Source organism: Conger conger, chromosome 3 (assembly GCF_963514075.1).
Source record: "Conger conger chromosome 3, fConCon1.1, whole genome shotgun sequence".
NCBI lineage: Eukaryota > Metazoa > Chordata > Actinopteri > Anguilliformes > Congridae > Conger > Conger conger.
The window spans coordinates 29,129,293-29,145,775 of record NC_083762.1 but is presented as its reverse complement, the minus strand read 5'-3'; positions in this window follow the sequence as shown (position 1 = coordinate 29,145,775).

The following is a 16,483-nucleotide window of genomic DNA, read 5'->3' as shown; positions in this document are numbered from 1 at the left end:
ATCTCGCCCTTCACAGCAGAATGTATCACAAACACAAATCTGTCACAATACAGATAAGCACATTGCACAAAGAGTGTATGTATTAATGGGTAAGAGAGGCTTCATTAATTTATGAAAGCATAGTGGGCCTACAGTATAATGTGTCCTCCATGACTTATCGATCCAATACGACAATAAGTCATTCAACAGTGGACAGCAGTCAAGTCAGTGATGACAGTCAAACAGTAGATCTCCTCATCATGGAGTTCTTCAAGGCTCACTCTCCCTAATAGCTGTGTTACTTTGCAATAACACAAATATTCCTCCAGTTACACACTGGAATATAGCATGGTGTCAAGGGAATTCCTAAACATTTTAGAATGAATTAAAATACAGGCACATATCGCTTTCTGCCCACGGCTGGCTGCGACAGAGCATATGTTGCTCAGAAAAAGGAAGGAGCAGACGCAATAAATGCAGCAGATGGTGACAGCTGTGTCCCTGCTCACCCACCAGAGTTTGTCCTTGATAAACCAGACATAACCTTCATTGGGCGCAATGGTCAAATACAGCATCCCCTCTCGTGACAGCAACACTGCAGGCAGGGTTCAGTGGGTCTGGTCACAGAGAAATAGACACACATGTGCACGTACGCGCACACACACTCACACATGTTGATGTAATGTTTCAAATGGCAACAATCCAATCAACACAATGTGCAAAAATTAATCCATATCATGAATCATAGCCAAATATTTATTTAAATGTTTATAATCTTAAGGCGGTTTGCTCTCTCAACCTGGAATGTGTTACTAGATCATTTCCAGTATATTGATAGTTTCTTACAATTTTGGATCGTATTGTACGAAAAATAGTGATATTGCCAAATATCGAACCATTGCGTCAAGAATCGAAATCTTACCCTAGCTGAAGCCTGAGGTTTTACACCCCTAATATATGGGCATTGTTCCCCTAGGGAACCAATGTTCCCTTTTTGTTGTTCTAACACTGAAGCCAAGTCTTGATCCATCCCTTGATTGCTTTCTTGTTCATTGGCAAGTGACAAGTGGATAGCAGTATAGTCAGGTAGACCCACAGTGTAGTTGAAATCCCTTTCCTTCAATAAAAAGTAGAAGTTGAAGTAATACTGGAGTCACCTGGTATTTGACACAGTCAAGATGACCTGCAAGGAGTTCACACTCTGCAGTGGTCATTGATGTAAACAGAATGGGATGGTGCCTGCAACACCCCGGGGAACCTGCAAATGGCATTCCTAATGAATTCAAGTAGATCTTTTGACATGTCTACAAATAGTGTCTGCATGTACTGATGTCCCCCCTTGCTGTGTGGTCATGCCTGAATTATTTGTTTTATAATTATTATTCAATTATTAATAACTACAGTTTCTCCCTTGCAATAAACCCAGCAAGCAATTGTCATTTTCCACATACACTCACCAAGCACTTTATTATGAACATTTTTACTTTATTACACCTACTTATTCATGCGATTATCAAATCTGCCAATTGTGTGGCAGCAGTACAATGCATACAATCATGTAAATACGGGTCAGGAGCTTCAGTTAATGTTCACATCAACCATCAGAATGTGAAAAAAATTGATATAGGTGACTTGGTGGACAGGGTGGTTTGAGTATCTCAGAAACGGCTGATCTCCTGGGATTTTCACACTAGCGTTTAGAGTTTGCAAGGAATGCTGCAAAAAATGAAAATAAATCCAGTGTGCAGCAGTTCTGCAGACAGAAACGGCTTGTTCATGAGTGACGTCAGAGGAGAATGGCCAGACTGGTCAAAGCTGACAGGAAGGTGACAGTAACACAAATAACTACACATTACAACAGTGGTATTCAAAAGAGTATCTCTGAACACACAACGCATCATAACTCTAAGTCGATAGGCTACAGCAGTAGAAGTCTAATAAATATGCTCATAAAGTGCTCAGTGAGTGTATTTCCCTTGATTTTAGTATTTTAATACACTCACAATGTTCTAGTTAATGAGTCATCTCATGAGTTGGAAAGGCAGCTTTTAGTCTAAATACCACAGGTGTTTTGTTAATAGTTTTTTCTCTTGAAATACATTGTGTAAAATGTAAGAGCTCTAATTTGCTACATTGGTGTGTGAAAGTGCGTGGTTAAATTTGTTGATGACATTTTAAGTATCATTTTAGTATGTATTTTTTTTTATTCATCTGAATCATTGGTGCCCTCTGTGTTATGGTTATTGTTATAATACTCACTTGCATTCCACTTTTTGAAAACGCTTAATGATAATAAAATGCATTATCATTAAAGTTTTCAAAAACTACAATATCAGTGAATGTTTTGTTATGCATTTGAGACAAAACGTAGATTATAATCCAACAACATTGTATAGCATTTACAAGCTAAGGAAATGCAACTTTAATTCTCCCTAATTACTGGGTTTGCAGGAAATCTTTCCTCCGGCAAATCTGGAGTTACTGTAAAGCGTGAATTTGAGGTTTAGTGCTGACCACCCTGACAGATGTCAGGAAGTGTGGCTCAGGTATGCAGAACGCACAGACTGTAGCGGCTAATCAATAGGGAGGTTCTAGTGTGATGGCCTGGTCAGGTGTGTCTCATCACTGCAGAACTCTACTTGCTGTGATTGATGGAAAACTGACTGCATGCTGTTACATTGATGAAGTCCAGGGATCTCACTCCCCACCCTTCATTTGTGGTCACCCAGACGTGATGACATTACAGTAAGAAAATGTACCAGTTATGCTATGAAACGCTTTCTTCCTAGACATGTGGGATGAGCTGGAACAATGTGTTACATCTAGGGCTCAGTGAGCAGAAACCTGCTAGACAAGGCTCTATAAGAGAAATGGGATGGATTCCCACAAGATGGCTGTTAACTACTTGGTAAAATTAGAAGGTTAAGCTGTTGCCATAAATGCTACAAACAGGGGCATCTTGGATAAATTACAATCGGTGGTTTTCATTTTTTACTTTTACTTGTCTTTTACATTCAGAATAATCAATCTGGGAGATACTAGAAAATGCATTACTTGAGAAAAGTGGAGCATGTTTAATGCAACTAAACCAATAATTCTGCAGCAGAATTATACACCATGAAAGTGCCTCCATCTGATTGCTGGAGCTACTGGCTAACCAGCTTCTGTATGCTCATTCTCAAGACTGGAAAATCTGCAATTTAGTCGTTAACAACACTAATTTCATTTAGGCTATTAATGACATACAAATTAGTTAATGTGATGTGTTAATGGAATGAGTTCATAAACAAACTAAAATAAAATAAATGAAAAGCAATGATGTGCAATCCTCATTTTACCACACTTCATTACTTTAGGTTTCATACTTAAGAAGTGATTCGATTCTCGGTTTTGCTCCACGTTCGTGGTGTATAGAAAGCTTCAAAGATCCATACCTCTGCTTATTAGTAACCCTGGGGTCTGAATCAGGCAGAGCTGGCATTTCCCAGAGTGTTTCCAGAGTGTTCTCCCCAGTGTCCACCTGCATGTGTGACTTCTAGAACATCCATCAAAACTGGGCTCAGACTGCCACGCAGAGGATAAAGAGCCTTCATGATAGGTCCCAAAGCGCATTGCCTCGAAGAACTAAGCTTTCCTTTTCCTCTGGGAAAAATACATGTGACAAAATGGCCAAAGAAAAATATACTTAAATGGCATCAGGGCCGAGGGACTCAGTCCCCTCGCAGAGCACAGATGTAGCAACAAGGGCGAGAGATACTTCAACGTCCAATCAGGACACATCTTCACATCCCCAGAAACGATGCCGATGCTTGTTCCACAGCGATAGAGCATAAATGACGAATCTCAGGGAGGGAGTAATAAAGAATCCTGCCTTCCAGATGGTCAGTGCAGGGCCCCGTGCGTCTCCTTGTTGTATGCGGATGTGACTGACTGGACTGCAACAGGATGCAAAGTGATATTAATTGCTGCTGCTGTCTCAATGCCCAGCCTTTTTATCCCCTGCTGCCACCGGCGCTGAGGCAGGAGCATCAATCACTGGCTCCGTGTCACAGTAACACAAGTGCCCGCTGACCAAAGTTCTGCGGTGCCTAGCCCCTCCTCTGTGACCTCAAGGAGAAAAGTGACACAGTGACCACTTAGGGTCACAGAGTGCAGAATCCATATTTTTACTGCTTGCTTTTCATAGATATGTAGCTCTTTTATTGCTTTGTCTGCTGTGTGAATCCTTATCCAAGGATTGTGGCATGAATGATACCTCTTGTCACTGCATATAGTATGTATACACTGTGTGTGTATGTGTGTGTGTTTGTGTATGTGTGTGGAGCGGTATATTCCAATAAAGTGGCATGCATTTGATGTGAGTGTTTATATTTCATAAGTGCAAAGCAAAGCCCTCGGATATTTCAAAGGGCAGAATATATTAGTTGGGTTTAATTACTTTTATGATCATATTCATAATAAAAGCCCTTTTAAAAAAAATCTGAAACAGTCACCGTGAGGACCATTTCTGGTTGGATTATTAGTTATTGACTGGCAGAACTATATATTATACACAAACAATACACTTACTGGGGGAAAACAAAGTTAATATTATGTCAGCATAATACAAGACAAGGCGTTCCTGGTATCTGGTACTAAAACATTATCACCCACAAGGGTTGGTCCAGATACTGGTTCGGAAATACAAAACACAGATCACAAAAACACACATTCAAAAACTAGTGGTCCTGAGATGCAGATGCAATATCCACCAAAAACATTATTTCTTATGTATAGTGTAGCTCATTTAGTCAACTCATAATAAACAATGTTTTTTTAAATTCTGGCAGAAGAAGATTCAAGCAAATTAAAATGTATCTATTGTTAATGCAAATATTTATAGCCAATCATGTGGCAGCAACTAAATGCATAAAAGGCATGCAGACGTGGTAGAGAGGTTCAGCAGTTGTTCGGACCAAATGTCAAAATGGGGAATAAATTTGATCTAATGACTTTACATTACATGACATTACATGAATGGCATTTGGGAGATGCTCTTATCCAGAGCGATGTACAGTTGATTAGACTAAGCCAGAGACAATCCTCCCATGGAGCAATGCAGGGTTAAGGACCTTGCTCAAGGGCCCAACAGCTGTACAGATCTTATTGTGGCTACACCGGGGATCGAACCACTGACCTTGCAGGTCCCAGTCATGTGCCTTAACCACTACAGTACTGGCCACCCTGTGACTGTGGAATGATCCCAGAAAGGTGATCTGAGTATCTCAGAACCTGCTGATCTCCTGTGATTTTCATACACAACAGACTTTGCAGAAAGTGGTGCGAAAAACAAAAAACATCCTGTGAGCAGCAGTTCTTATGCACGTTGTTAATGAGAGAGGTCAGAGCAGAAGGGCCAAATTAGTCGAAGCTGACAGAAAGGTAACAGTAAGGCAAATAACCACGCATTGTAACACTGGTATGCAGAACAGCATCTCTGAACACACAACGCATCAAACCCATAAGTGGATAGGCTACAGCAGCAGAAGACCAATAAGTCTAATACACCTAATAAAGTGCTCACTGAGTGTACATACTGTATGAAAAGATCATAATTGTGAAAAAATGCTTATAAAATTAAACATGAAGATTTATTTTCTGCTGGTACTTACTTCTGAGGCTGCTGCTCTAAAGGAAATATGAGATTCAAATTCAAAATATTATTTTTGTTGGAAATGATAAATAATGAATCACAAAAAAACATGTGATTCAACATGTGAAAAATGTTTGCATGTAGCCCTAACGCTAACATCAGCCTGCTCTCCATCAAGGCATAAGCACTGATCTCTGACAACATGCTACAGCCATGTTTACTCTACCTCAAACAACATTTGCTTACCACTGGGAAGATTGTTTTAAGATTCAAACCTCTCAAAAAATTCATAGAATAGTGCACAAGTCTATTGGCAATTTTGCATATTAAAGTTAGAGGCAATATACTTATTTTTTTACGTACGACCCTGAGAACCCAGACGCAGACCAGGGGATATTCCAAAAACATAGTTTATTGCAGCCCAAGACAAGACAACCAAGCCAAAACTAGAGTTAAAAAAAAACAAAAAAAACTAGCAGAGGTCAAAAATCCAGAAAATCCGAAGGCGAAGGTACAGATGGGGTAGGCAAAAATCAAAGTCGAAAAAGCAGAATCAAAAGTCAAACCCAAATAAACAGTAGTGCAAACAAATCAAAAATGGCTAGGCAGACTCAGAAATCAGGCAAAGGGTTGTCGAAAAGAATCTCAATAAACAGGCATACTGGTAACTTGGCTCTGAATAATGATGCGGACTGGATGCACATAGACTCACATGTAAGACATACGGCTCCGGATAAGGAAGTAGACATTTGCATAGAGTTCGAGACGTAGTGATAGTAAGAAACAGGTGCGAACACTTCGCTGAAACTAAGCAAGTAATCAGGGATAGCATAGAAAGGCGGAGTTATAGAACAGCATGGAAAGTAGGAGATAACATTAATGAGTTAGTTACGTGATTAAATCTAAACTACCCAATTTACGTGATTGGATTTTGTAATCCAATCCTACGTAGATTCTAGGTCAAATCTTGTTTTTGGTTATTTAAAAATTCTAAGGTGAAGATTAGGATAGTTTTGATACTGAAAATCAGGATAATCAATGTTGATTTAGGGACACATGGCACATCTTTCATTAAATTGTTTTATCAAATGATTGCACATTAATATGAACATAAACCCTTCCAAAACAATAACAATAACAATAATACACACAAGAAGAACACCACAAAGCTAAAAGTGGTCTAAAGAAAATGGTAAGCCTTAAAGAATTGATAATGTGTTGCCATTTTATTTGAAAATGATGACTAGAATTATGTCCAGAATTTACTGATTCCAGGAAACATTTCGGGTGGCTGCTACTGAAACTGGGATTGTAAAGTCACTGAACGGTTAAGGGTAACATTTAAGGGAGAGCCCCTCTCCCTAGAATGTAAAAAACACAGTTTAGTCTCACCTTTGGTTGTTGGTAAAGAGAAATTAACTACGTGATTGCCAGTGACTTAATGGCATCCTGTTCTTGGCAGTCCAGAGTACAGTGCCACTCTTCTATGTAGCTTTTCCCAAAAACACTGTTGGGATCCATCCATCCATCCATCCATTATCTGAACCCGCTTATCCTGATCAGGGTCGCAGGGGGGCTGGAGCCTATCCCAGCATACATTGGGCGAAAGGCAGGAATACACCCTGGACAGGTCGCCAGTCCATCGCAGGGCACACGCACCATTCACTCACACACTCATGCCTACGGGCAATTTAGACTCTCCAATTGGCCTAACCTGCATGTCTTTGGACTGTGGGAGGAAACCGGAGTACCCGGAGGAAACCCACGCAGACACGGGGAGAACATGCAAACTCTGCACAGAGAGGCCCCGGCCGACGGGGATTCGAACCCAGGACCTCCTTGCTGTGAGGCGGCAGTGCTACCCACTGCACCATCCGTGCCGCCACTGTTGGGATGTCATTCAAAAATTTTGTCATCTATTCTAAAATAGTCGCCTAATTGATAGCTGCAAAAACAAGAATTTCACAGTTCTTCCTCAGATAATGCTACGCCAGCATCCAGATGGATCAGTTGGACGATCAATGAGAGACACCGTTATTTTAACGGTCTTTTGATCAGTAAAAACATTGTGCTGACAAAACAGTTGTGTCTGGAAGTCATTTTCTCAATAGTTTTTAAAGTTGAAGTGTTTGGAATTATTTGTATTATCCAGTGAGACATTCCATGACAGCACAGCTACATGGGGCACAATGTCTCTGGGAGGAACTATGTGACATAGCATGCAGGTAGTTTGCCCATTACTAAGATTTAGCGGCAACGTTGCTCACCACGGAAACATATTTGGGTCAAAGTGATGAAAGGAAACATAATTTGATGTGGATTTGTGTCATAATTATCAAGCAAGATATTTATGATTGAGGGCAAAGAAATTAATGTTGCAGTGGAAAATAAGCCCTTTCAATTTAGAACAAAAAGTTGCAAGTGATTCATAATTTTTCTGTGCCTGTGCATTATTTTTCTGTGCCTGTGTTTTGTTTGATACTAAAACCAAAATTTAGTTTGGCAAAAATCTGATTCTATAGCAGTGCGGTATTAAGTGGCTACATCTTGGTAATGGGCAAACTACCTCCACGCTACATCACGACTACCTCCCCCCATATGGACAGCGGCAGAGTGCCTACATCGACCCTATGTTCCTTTCTCAGTGTGCCAACTGGTTGAATTCTGAAATTAGGCTGACTCTGGCCTATGTATTGTGTATTAATACAGATGAGGACTAATATGCAAAATGATTTACATCCAACATGTTCACTCATGTCTTTTTGTCTGAATTAAATGTTGCATTATTTTGCAGGTAGAGACACATCCAAAGACTGAAAATCTATATAATGTAATCCTCATCTTGTGGTATCTTGATCACAATGATTCTATCTGAAATCCGGGACAAAACCAACAAGATCAATTTGATTTGGGATAGCAAAAAAACGGATTTCAAAATCCAGATAATTTTGATCTAGATTTGAAATACTGCACTCATTTTCTTGCTTTTGAGCACCAGTGACTGCGTTATCATGAAATAAAATGTAAAAAAGGCCAGCTGGAGACTATTAGCTCTCAGCAGAGTGTGTGTGCATCTGAGCCACACAGCCCTGAGCTCACAGCAGGTATCCAAGACTCCCAGCAGGGCAGAGGGACAGAGCCCCCATGGGAGCCTTGCTTACACATTCACCAGCAAGCACCAAAGCTTCAGTTCCTCAGATATCAAACAGCACACCGAAAAAGCCAGAGCATCACAGACACTGCAACCCAGGCCTGCACCTGAATGACTGATCCCAGGAAACATCTAGGGTGGCATCTACTGAAAAGTATTGTCTGCTCAAAGTCACTAAACAGTTAAGGGTAACATTTAAGGGAAAGCTCCTCTCCCTAGAATAAAAAAAAACATAGTCTGGTCTTACCTTTGGTAGTTGGTAAAGCGAAATTAACTTTATGCTCTTAAGTGATTGGCAGTGACTTAATGGCATCCTGTTCTTGGCAGTCTGGGGTACGGAGTGCCACTCTTCTATGTAGCCCTTCCCAAAATCACTTTATGCCATAATTCATGCTGCCCTGTCACTGATGGGCACCCACACAGCTGCTGAGCCATGAACAATACATCCATCTCCTAATTACAGCGAGCATCCCTTCTGCTTGGCAGATTTTAAAAAGCTGTCAGAACATTATCATTAACAACCCTTTAAACGAAGGCCATCAGAACTGAGAAGTGTCTCACCCGGTCCCCACTGCCATGTGACAGGTGCTCCTTTTGAGTCCAGAAAAGCACCTTAATGTGTGGATGAGCAATGTCCCTCGCCATATAAAGGGATTTGCAATGCCCTGTAATTATTTGGCTTACAAAAGACAACAGTTACAGAGGCAGGAAAAACGACCGAACGGACCGACACACATTAAAAAGGCTTTACCAGCTTTTGATACTCACAATATGACAAATACAGTATATGTTTACTTTTAAAGACCTGCTAAATACACTCTTGACCAGACACCCATACATATTTTGAAGCAATAGACAATATTTGCTATACAAGGAGTGCCCGTCTGGAGATTTCAATATGCAACCTTCACCTGAGTACCCCCTCTCCCTCCCCCACCCACACACACACACAAACTATAAAAATGTGTTTTAAAAACACATTTCCTTCCAATGTTCCTCATCAAAAGAGAAAATGCCTCCTCAACCTTCAGATATAATTGCTTTAATGATCATGACGTGCAATCTTAAGTGACCATCTCCCCTCAGTTGCACAAAATCTAACAATCACTACAAATGTAACGTCTGAAGATGCAATCGATCACAACTTGCCATACATTACGAGCTTTGGAAAGGAAATCAGCTCAGAATAACTTATTCAGAATAACAGAATAACCAACCAATCAATGCATTTCATTGTCCTGTGCATAGTTTAAGTTATACCTTTCTTGGGTTAATGATGTGTTAATGAATATATCTTAAAGGTACTGTTAAGAAATTCATTTTGGTGAAGATGCAGCTTCCATCCTTGCAAAATCAGAAGGTAAAAGAAAGAAAAGATACTTCAAAATTATCAGTTGGCAAACGGTTCACTCTATGAAGGTATACTTTGCTGAAACTATGGTACTCAATATGAAACAGTATGAACAAAGATAGAAAAGGACTGGATGGACAAAGCCTCCTTATTTAAGTTCAAGTTGCCCAAAGTTTCTCTGAGACCAAATTATAACACAGCCATCTAAACCATTTTTATGATGTGCCAGTCTGTGAAATAATATATTTTGTGCTGTTATTACAGTACTGCATTGGAGATGGAGGCTTCCTACTATTTGTATCTGATGTGCCTAAACCCTCAATGGAAAAATAACATTCTGAAATATATTTTCTTTCTTCTAGTTACACCCCCCAGCCCTCCTCAGAAAGTTATTTTCAAGGTTTTATTTAAGAGCCTCTAATGCATTTGTGTCAGCCTGTGAAGACAGCCTTTCATACAGCTCCCTGTAGCCATCTTCTATTTCCGTACATGTTGCTGTTAAACAAAATGTGGTTCTGTACGGCTAATGTAAGATCGACACCAGTGTTATTTCTGTGGATAGAAATGTATTGGGTGAAAGGACCTGGGACCACATTCAGATCCCTTTGTGTTCTATTGGATTCAATTCAACATTTAACATATTGTAATGTTAACAGATTATTTAGCCTACGGACAGTAGGTTCTAGAGAATCAGAACGTTTAATGAGCAGTACTCTTCACCAACAAAATGGATGAAGAACACCTGTGTTGACAGTTACTTCAGTGACTTCATACATCTGGCCATCCAGTTTTTACACAGTTTTCAAATTATTTGTACATGTTGGGCTTGTGGTCAGAGTAATTGATGGGTGATGTGGGTGTCAACGACTCCCTGGTCTCCATTGCTGTGACCTCCCCCTCATTGTTGTATTATGGATCTTAAGTGCCTTTTGCTGCAGAGTTTCAGGAATTACCCACATGTCCATGTGAATGTCAACTACAGAATGAGATGACATTACTGGGGAAGCAATACCCATGCTGACAGGCAGGGGCCTGCCTTGGTGTTCACCACCTCTGAGTTTTTCAATTTGGCATGAGTGGTCGGCTATCGGTAGGGGAACCACCAGGGATTTGGAGCCACAGGAAAATACCTCACATTGGGACACACCAACCCAGTAAATGGTATGTCCTAAATTCTTTTGAGGGAATTGTCGTGCCCCCGCCCCCATGTCTAACAGCACCCCTGACTGTTGGACAGTCAACATGATGGCTGAGATGAGGAAAAGTTGTTAAGAGAATGCAAAATGGTTGGTGAATGGTTCTGCCTCTAAAATAACAGTAACCATCCATCCATTATCTTACCCAGTTATTCCTGGTGGGGTAGATGAATTTTGTAAAAGAGGGGGGAATGAAAAACAATGGGACGCACCCGGGGGTGCTGGAGCCTATCCCAGCATACACTGGGCGAGGGGTAGGAATACACCCTGGGTAGGCCACTGATCCATCACAGGGCACACTAAACACTCAAACCCACAACCTTCTTGCTGTGAGGCAGCTGCACCAGCGTGCTGCCCTTATTTACTGCAAAAAAATTAAAATCAGTTCACTTGGCTAGGGACCTTGTTTTTTAGGTCAGCATGCTAATTGTATCTTGTAGAGCTGAGCAGCTGAAGAGCCACAGTTTGAAAATATAGTAGAACTAACTAGCTTTTTATCAGGCACAACATTGTAAACAAATATTTCATATTGGCCTAATTGAAAATGGATGCATCTTCAGGATACGTTGCACTGTGAAATTTTCATTTGCAGGCACGCTTATTTCACAATATCATGTAATGGTTATCATATCAATACTTGAATTTTATGATAGTCACCGTGTAATAAAATGTCTGGTCGCATAAACCAACTCCCACTGAGTTTCTTTAGTGTCCCTGCAAGGAAATTAAGGAAGCTCCCTGTATACAATTATTATTTCCTTTGTTTAGTGCTCTAACCTTTGGTGTTATGCAACATTTCTTGTACATTGCGGTCTTATCGAAATAAAATGCCCAAACCAATAAAAATAAAATGACTGCATTGTCCCCACTGTCTCCTGTCGAGGAAGTGAAGTTTAAGGTGAAATATGTTTAATTTTTGAATCCAGCAGTTTTAATAATTAACACCCTAATTTAATTTAATATTAATCACTCTGAAAATGGAAGATAAATGGAACAGTTGAAGTCAAGGCTCATAGCATAGTTGTTAAGGTACATGACTGGGACCCGCAAGGTTGGTGGTTCGATCCCCGGTGTAGCCACAATAATATCCGCACAGCCTTGGGCCCTCGAGCAAGGCCCTTAACCCTGCATTGCTCCAGGGGAGGATTGTCTCCTGCTTGAGAAAAACAATTTCTCCAGAAGTCGCCAACTATGGCCTTCTCACTACTTAGTGAGCATGCCACAGCAACAGAGAGAAACAACCCTGCACCATCTTCCCACAGAACATTCGTCCTGAATGTTCACCAAACACCTTTCCATCAATAATTCACCAAGGGCAACTTTTCAATTTATTATAGGATGACACCACACATTCCTCCTCCTACTGACAACACAGGTATACAGAATCTTTTGAATGACAGTACTATTCAGCTTTTCAAAATGCTTTCCTACACTATTCCTACACTATTCATTGCTGTTTGATTAAATGTGAAGGTCACTGTCTACTGTGGACCCTTATTGTTTGTTGACTGATGTTCCACGCAGATGTTCTTTAGTTTGGATGTTTCACATAAAATGTATTTTTGTGAACTCTAACCCACAAACTTCACCTCAGTATTGAGTCTCTTAATGCCTTGCCTCAGGAACAAATTAAAGTGGCCTTTGAATTAGTTTTCAGTTCACTGTTCAGCAGTTTTAAAGACAAATACAGAATGAATCCTGAATCCTGCAGAATACTTGCCAAACAAACTGAACAGGCACTAATCTCAAAAAGGTTTTATACTTTTGCATGAGAGTAATTAATTTGAACACTCTTTGTCATTTTAATGTTAATAAACATTATTCAGATTAAGCTTAATTCCAAGATAATTCATAGAATTAGTCCTAATATCCTGAAAAGATATTTACTATTGTAGAATATTAAAAATATTTTAGCTGAAATCATTCAGTTCAGAAACTGTATTGTAGGGAACAGAGAAAGTATCCAATATATTGTCAGGGTCGCAGAAGGACCAATATCAGATTCAAGGCATGCATGTTGACATAATAAGGGTTAGGGTACCGCAATACAGGAATATGCAGAGTTCTTAAAGTCCAAGCAGGAGGATGGTTTGGGGCAGAGAACGAGGTCCAGGGTGAACGAGGGTCCAAGCAGGGCAAAAGAAACCAGGCAGGTAACCAGGAGAGAGATACAGCAGCGAGAATTAAGGGGACCAAGGCACAGCAAGAAACAAAACAGCAAAGAAAAGAAAAGAAACACGGGCACAGGCAGGCTTAAAAGCCTCACTAACGAAAGACAACAAGAAACAATTGCCAGGAAGGAAATACGTATATGGTGTGGAAGGCGGAGACACGTAATGGGGAGAGAGTGAAAACAAGGACTGGAGAATGAACACAGAAAACACATAGAAAATGGGGGAACAAGAAAAAAGGGTGCGAAAAGGGACAGATATGCATTACTCTTCCGAAATGAACCTTTAGTTTTTCATTTATCATGCTTCATTTTGCTGAGTGAATTTTTGCTTCGCATGTCTAACATCATCGGTAGGAACTATCCAAAAGAAAGCAGTGTCTCGTCTTCTTCTTTTCTGGTATACCTTTGAAAGACTGCAGGAAGGTCAAACACTCAGCTATCATTCGCCATTACTCCAAAAGTAATGTCAATAGCTTAATGGGAAGCTAACGCTTGAGGCAGGCTGTCTTCACTCTCTTCTGTTCCTCTTAATGTCTTAGACATTAGGCCGAGGGGTGAGCACTATTAGAGACATCTCACGAGACATTTCAAAGTGGCAGGGGCTGACATTGACTGCTCTTTAATAACTCTTGAGACTCACTTTGCAATTACAAGTGAGTTCTTTAACATGAAATTCTAGAATATGCATGAGTAGTTCAATGACACCAGACTGATTTAGGTAAATCCAGCACATATTATTAATATGGTATATGATATAACTCAGCTCTGTGAATCATGCTGGCCATTGGTTTTATTTTCATTGCCTTAACAAAGAGATGATCTGTTAGAGGAACCTATATAGAAAATATAATGCTGCCATATTTTATTTTTTATAGTCATCATGTGGTTGTTGACGGTACATACAGTGGTCTCCAGAATTTCTGGCACCCCTGATAAATCTTCACAAAACGTAGTTGTATGTGTGCTTTATTCATGATTCAATGGAATCACTCAATTTTCTAATTCAAAAAAAAGAATTTCCCCAAAAAACAGGTTCCACAATTATTGGTTTAATATTTTGTGCAAACACCCCTAGCAAAGATGACAGACATACATTTTTTCCTATAATTTGTGACAAGGTTTGAGAACACATTTGGAGGGATGTTTGACCATTCTTCCATGCAGAACTTTTCAGAATCATTGATATCCTTGGTAGCCCCCTCTTCGATTCAGATCACATGAGATTTAAGTCTTGGAGACTGAGATGACTATTGTATTGTTGTTGTTTTTACTTTTATGCATGGATTTTGATTTATGCTTGTGGTCATTGTCAATGTAAATGGTTTAGTTTATTGTGCTCAGTAAGGTCTGTCTTTGTGCCACCCTTCCAAAGAGTTTTCTGGTTTGGAGGTGCCAATACTTCTGGAGCCCACTGTATCCTTGATGTAAATATACAGTGTTCCAATAGAAAAGTTAAAGGAGCACTGGTGTATACATCCACTTACAAAATGAAACCAGAATAACTGGAACAAAACCCAGCACTCTGGCACTCTTCCAAGGGTTGGGGAATGGCAGTTTGAGATCTCAGCAAAAGGATGAGCAGTAATAATCTGCTGGCTCCGGTGGACTTCGTCCTGCATGGGGGATTGTGAGCTGTTGTACTGAGTGTGCGGGACGGGGGGCTGAGTTATGCATTGCTGCTATGAGAGAGCTCAGTTGTGTTCTTTCACTCTCTCCATTGAATGGAGAATCTCTATAAAGCACCTACAAATGATGTCAAATATACATATAACACTATTAATTATGCTATGTGACATTGACATGCCTACACAACAGAAGCAACCAGCACCAAAAATGTAATAATAATAAGCAGAGGAAGAGGAATGTACAGGTAAGTAAAACAGATACATAAACTAGAACATACAATTATTTTGGATGACTGTATATGATAATTGTGTTGTCTTTGCTCTTTACTCCATCATTTGCAACAGACCTGGATTTTTAACTTTTTGGTTTGAATTGGAAGTTAACATCTAAGCCCTGCACCTTCTACTGGTCTTTTTGGAATGTTGGCTGTGTTCAGGTTTCTTGAGCATTTTGGAAACCAGTTGGGATTTGGTATTTTCATGAATACATTTCCGTTGTGACTGTTATGTGTCTGCGTTTGCAACTTTAATTGTTTTAAGGTAGATGAACCACATCTTCAGACTAGACTATAATTTTTGTAACTAAATAAATCTCTTGATTTCCACCTGGTTGCAAGTTGTGTATTTTGATAAAGGTTGATCCATTTGAACATTGAATTTACCAATTTAATTGATAATTTGTATCTTTGATAATAATGGCCAAATTAAAAAAATCAAATAAACATATTTTACATGTTGGTTAAGTGAGGTTGACATGACTGTTGACATACTTGTGTTCAGTATTCAGAGTGCTTGACAGAGTGCTTAACCGTGTTCACAGTTAAAACTGCTGGATTCATAAATTGCTGTTTTAAACACATTTTGCATTATCCTCGCTTCCCCGACAATGTGATATACCATTTATTAAGCTTGCTAGCTGGAGCTATACTGGTGTTGCTGAAGTCAACTTGATTTAAAGCGTAAGGCACATTATCTATATCTAAGGCACCACTGCAATTCAAAGTCTTGACAGGTTAAATATAGGCTAATGCAGTTTGCACTCTTCAATTTTCCTCATCACAGGCTGCGAGAATAAACCAGAACAACATTTAGGTCCACCATCTATATAATAATCATGGCCATCTTAAGTCAATAATGGCAGCATAATGCCTTTCCATGTTGGCTTTCATTGTTTTATTTATGTACTGAAATGACAATTTAGCAAAATTTTTCACACGATAACATTTTTTTCTTGACTATTAAACATAAATCAGCAGACTATTACTGTAAAACAATGTTGCTAGCTACCCCATGTGGAGGAAGCTTTTGTGCTGATGATGACTTTTTGATTATGATATGATTTGACTGGTGTGAAGCCATCCTCACGTTGGCATCAA